The following is a 6,000-nucleotide window of genomic DNA, read 5'->3' as shown; positions in this document are numbered from 1 at the left end:
GCTTGTGTTTATCGATTCGCTTGCAGGAAAAGCCTTCTTGGCGAGGTCAATCAAGTTGTGCTTGGTTGATAACCAACGGAGCAGTGTTGTAGCAGTTGCAGGGTTCGAATCTTGCTGATTTGAAGCCGGATCGTCAACGTCGAGATCTCCACCAATCGAACGTACCCTTACCTCTCGGAAGATCGGGCCTACTCCTCATCAAGTGATATCAAGATTTCAGGTTGCCCATAAGGTATTATCGTATTTTTCCCCTTTAGATTCATTTGTGTTCATCACCTATAGTCTACAAAACTACCCACAAAAATATTTGTTCATCGAGTTTCCGCTGTCCTATAACCCCTTTTGTGCCCCACAATTTTTCAGTTCAGTTTGCTTTGCTGAATTTTAGTCCCTCGTTGTGTCGTCGTGTTTGTCGTGTCTAGATTTTGTTCGTGGTCTAGTGTCAACTCTTCCTTTCGATTTGCACACAACATAAGTTATAAAGTGAGAGAGAAAATATTTTTTTCCACCACCAGATTTGGTTGCTACATTTATTGGAGAGAAGAACAATCTGAATCGCTTGTATTTGGTTTTCATTGTTTACTCATAGACAAAAGAGAAAAGAAAAAGGCAAAGGTGCAGAAAAAAGAAGAAGAAAAAGCCGCACCAAAAAAAAGAGAGAACAAAGAAAAGAAAGAAAGAAAGAAATAGTTCAGAAGTGCTTGCATCCTTTGTGTCCCTATGCAGTGCTATATTGTTGCTTGCTTGAACTAGGTCCGAGACGAGTTTAGGACGGCGACATAGACTAGCTTGGGACTACTTTTCAGTCTTGCAATTCTGAATTGAAATTTTGATATTCCTTGCTACCATATTGTGCCTTCCCAAAACTCCACATATTACTTCTGTCAGCACAGGTTCACCTTGCAACTGTTACACCCAAGCTTGACAACAGATTGTACCATCCTGTTGGCTTTTGTAAGAACACTTGCAAGACGGTGGTAAACAGGTTGAGATATTGCATTCCACTTTCACCACCACCCAGTAGTTGCTAGTTGATAGAGATAATACTTTTGTGTTGTCCTTTGCTGTCTTCTGACAATGACAGGTTGTTCATATCCACCGACCTATGATGGTATAGATGCAGATGAGTACATGGAGTGGGAGATTACCATAGATAACATATTTGCTACTCGCTTTATGTGTCCAAGGAGGAAGGTAAAAAATGCATCCAGTGTTTTGAGACATTTTGCTTTATCTTGGTGGGAGTCTTTAGATCCTTTAGATAAACCTCAATCTTGGGATTATATGAAACGTCTTATGCGAGTAACCTTTGTTAATGTACCTCCTTCTTTGAATTCATATGATGAGGTGAATCATTTAGAGGAAGAATCTGTTGTTATTTCTCTTGCCATGCCTAACTTTTTGCAGGATAATGTACATAAGCAAGAGGATGACATGGAAGAACCTGAGGTGCTCACAACCTCATGTGAAAATTCAGAACCATCACCTAATATAGCCGTTGAACAAGAGAGCTATGGTGATGCTACACTCACACAAGGTGAGAGTTCTCTAGATGTGCTGAAATTTTCCACCAATCATGCTATGATAGAGCAACTATTAGTGGAACCATCACTTGATTTACCTTTGTCACAAGATGATTTGCTTGATATTCCCTGTGAGAAAGATGACTTGCATGACCATGAACATGAGAGCACAGAACCACCCACTTGTGCTGAATTGAAACATGTTAATCATATTGATAGTGGTATGAATGAGCTAAAACTATTATCTTCTCTAAAAACTTTGGGTTGCATTGAATTTGATGTTTTGTGTAATCTTAGTGATTTGGAGGAGCAACTTTTTGAACATGCTGAGTTGCCATGGTGCTCTAGACATACATATCATGCTATTGGCAAATATAAAAACAATGGAAAATATTTGATACATCGGGTTTACATTTATGCAAATCTGAATTTTCCTTTTGTTGTGCAAGATTGTAATCAACTAAATGGATCCAATACTACTGATATTCATATGCTATCTATTCCTATTCTAGATTTTGTTAGTACTAATCTTTTGCAGCATAGAGTTAAAATGGATTTTCTTGTCCAAGATCATGTGCATTCCGATCAAGGAGCCTGCAGGATCAGCTTCGTGTACAATTGGCGCCGAGGACGGCTTTTCTTTCAAGAAGGGGAGGATGATGAGGACATGACAAGTATGCATATGGCCGAACATGGTGAATGGCGTGAAGATGAAGGAGACCAACAAGGTTTTCCAAGTCGAGAAGATGGTCCAAAGCTTATCCAGTTTGAGTCCCCAAGGTGGAGGCCCAAAAACAACTCAAGTTCGAGTCCACCTCGGAGTCCTGGAGCAGCCCACACCAAAAATGACGCCCAGGTCGCATACGGAGTCCGTTTTGGATGCTCTTTATATGGATGGAAACATAATTTCAAGGAACTTACAATGGCACCAGTTTCAGGCCCAAATTCATTAGGAGTCAACGGGAATCATCAAAACAATGTGACATCCAGAATCTGCTAGGGGGCTGCGCCGCCGTCTTTTGGGCTGTTGTCCCATGTACCGTGTCGGGCCAAATGGCCCAAGTGGTGGACGCCCCCTTGTCCACCACCAGCAATCCTAGGACGTCCCTTAGGGTATAAACTCAGTAGCCGCCGCCTAGAATGATAGGGTTTTGTTTAGTTCAAGTTTTCGGCTTCGAAACTTTGATTGATTCATTGTAACTGTGGCGACAAGTCCTTTTACTGTGATCCAAGGCCCCCGTTCTTGATCTCCTTCACTATGTCGATTAGTCCTTTGGAATTGAGTTCTTGAACCCCATATTTATCCTTGCTTCAATTATATTTGCAATTTTAGATTGTGTGTTTCTACTTTTTTGCTTGTGTTTATCGATTCGCTTGCAGGAAAAGCCTTCTTGGCGAGGTCAATCAAGTTGTGCTTGGTTGATAACCAACGGAGCAGTGTTGTAGCAGTTGCAGGGTTCGAATCTTGCTGATTTGAAGCCGGATCGTCAACGTCGAGATCTCCACCAATCGAACGTACCCTTACCTCTCGGAAGATCGGGCCTACTCCTCATCATTACTCTTGAGAGTTGCTACTCCCTAGACGGCTTGGAGAAGGTGATTTTGTGCAGCCCTTCAAGGAGATTCTGGAGGAGAACCGAAATTGGTTGCGACAGGTCTTTGTGTTCACCTCGCCAGCGCAGTGAAGAGCAACTCTAGTGGAATCGAGGTTTGGAGAGATTCATTGACTCAAGCCAGCTCAAGATCAAGGGGAGCCTTGATAGAGAAGCGGTTGATTCTTTGAATCCACCTCAACATAGATTAGCGGTGACCAGCAAGCCATCGACACCACGAGAAAAATTCTTGTGTCAAGCTCAGTTATTTTTTTGCTCATTTCATTTCTTGCAATTTACTTTGAGCAATTTACTTTCCTAGTGCTTAAATTATCTCTTGTCATCCTAGGTTGCAAACCCAACTAGTGATAGGCTTTACTAGGAGTAGGAGCTCTCTTGTTTTACTAATTAATTTTACCTAGTGTTTGTGTTTGAAGTTTAAAACCGCCTATTCACCCCCCCCTTTAGTCGGTGTCCTTGATCCTAAAATGAGGATGTGGATCTGGGTGGGGACGACGCGTCGGTGGTGGGCGGTGATGAGGAAGGAGGGAGAGGAGACGATGGGCGGGGGTTAGGGTTCAAGAGGGAAGCAGCGGAAACGGCTAAGTGACCGGCTATTTATTCAAATGCATAGAGAAAGGTGATGGGCTGTATCTTTTGCCCGTCACCTACGAAATTACAGGTGACGGGCTCCATATACAGCCCATCACCTATGTCACATGAAAGGTGACTCACATTCTATATAGAGCGTCACCTATGTCATGGGCTAGCAACATTCAATTCGTCCTAGGAATCGCAACCGTCGGTGCCCTCTCGGCAACCACGGGTGCCCTCTCGGGAATCACAACCGCCGGTGTCGCGCCCCATTTCGAATTAATCTCTCGATCCCACGATCTTGGCAACCGCGCGCGCTGTTTCACATTTCTCTTGCCATTATATACTGCCTCCCGGCCTTTGCCATCCCCTCATGCCCCTGCTCTTGCGCAGTCGCCACCGCGATGTCAGGTTCCTGCTCTCGCTCCAGCCGCCGCTACATTCAAGTGGATCCATCATCATCGTCGCCCTCGTTGTCATCATCGCCCTTGCCTTCATCCTCCCCCACCCACCCTCATTGCCGCCCTCACCTTCTTCCTCCCTCACCTCCTCCTGGTGCGCCGGCGGTCCAGGCCCCTGCTCCGGGGTTCGATCTGGACAACCACTTCGACTTCGGCGATGCTTGGGCAATCAGCTTCATGAAGGATTTGTTCAACTCGTTGAACGACTACCTCGTCCACCTTGGGAGACCTCTAGTGAACGCGCCACTCGTGGAGAGTGCCGCCGGATATGTCTACGCCATGTTCAGGGTGACGGAAGTTATCGGGGAGCTGCCATGACTATGTATATCATAGTTTTTATGTAGCTCCCTTTATTATCTCACAACAATCTCATAATTTTCATCCTTTTGTTATCTCGCACTATTCTTTCCATTGTTACCTCGCAATTTTCATCCTTTTGTTAGAATTTGTACGACTGTGGCGACGTTCAAATTGTCTGACAAAAAAACGACTAAGTTCCAGGGCGCATGTGCACTGGTAAGATAGGGCATACACATAGGTAATGAACTATACATGTAATGTGCATACATAAGTTCTGTCACCTTTTGCTTCTTAGGTCCTTGGCCGTCACCTTTGTATGAACTATAGGTGACAGGTTAAGAATGTAGCCCGTCACCTGTACTATAGGTGACGTGCATTGTTAAGCCTTGTCACCTATGCTCTCTCAAAGTTGACGGGCCACGTTTTTAGCGAGACCTAGCAAGGCCCAAACTGGTAAAGGTGACACGCGCAGAAGAAGCCCATCACCTTTATTTGAGGGGTGGCGGGCGACAACTGTAGGTCACCTTTGAGTGCGTCACTATAGGTTGTTTTTTACATACTGTGGTTTGATGTTGCATAAAAACTTTGCAAGGATGAAAAGGGAGCGATGAAGAAAATGGAAGCTTAATCTTATAGTTTTGATTGTTTTAGATTTTCTTTCTTATAGTTGAGACCCTCGTTTGTGGTTTAGAGGATTGGAACTTTGTAACTTTTGGCCATATATGACGTCGTTTGGATCCAAGTGCTAATGGGTGATGGTGCTAAACTTTAGCACTGGCTCATCCAAACAGAATTGTTAATGGAGATAGCTAAACTTTAGCTAAGACTCAAAAAATATTAGCACGTGTATGAGTACTAACATTATAAAGTTTAGCACTCAACTTTAGCAGCTCCAATCAGAGTATATATGCACACGATCAATATAGAGACCAGTTTATCCTTTATCTAAAAAAGACAGCATCAAACATATTTTTTCCCTAAAGGCATCAATGTAATTTATCCTAATATATCCTAACTATGTAAATATGCCCGTGCGTTACTACAAATAAAGTTGGTATAATTATTGGATATGTATAGTTCTCCGTATGTTAATTTGTAGGGGTCTACGTAATCAAGTCGTGAATGGAGAGTCTGACTCGCATACGAGATGAACTAATGCTCACTTGTCATTAACACAAGCGGACCAAATCAAAAATTTAGGTGGAAACCTTACAAGAATTACATGAAGTTGGTATAAATATCGGGTACAATTGTCCGTATGTTAATTTATAGGGATGTATGTGATCAAGTCATGGACGGAAGGCTTGTTTGACTCGCAAATGGGATGGACTAAAGACCACGTGTTAATGATATAAGACAGACCAAACTAAAAATTTAAGTGGAAACCTTACTCATTTTGTAAATAGTAATACATATAAGTAGAATTGCGGCACGGGAAACTATCGAGAGAAGGGATGAGGTGAGGGTAGCTGACTTTTTTTCCTTGCGTATGATTGGCAATTTCTCCACAACTGTATGAGGAGGTACCTT

The sequence above is a fragment of the Panicum virgatum genome, chromosome 4K, assembly GCF_016808335.1.
Source record: "Panicum virgatum strain AP13 chromosome 4K, P.virgatum_v5, whole genome shotgun sequence".
In the NCBI taxonomy this organism is placed as follows: Eukaryota; Viridiplantae; Streptophyta; class Magnoliopsida; order Poales; family Poaceae; genus Panicum; species Panicum virgatum.
This window is presented reverse-complemented; position numbering follows the sequence as displayed.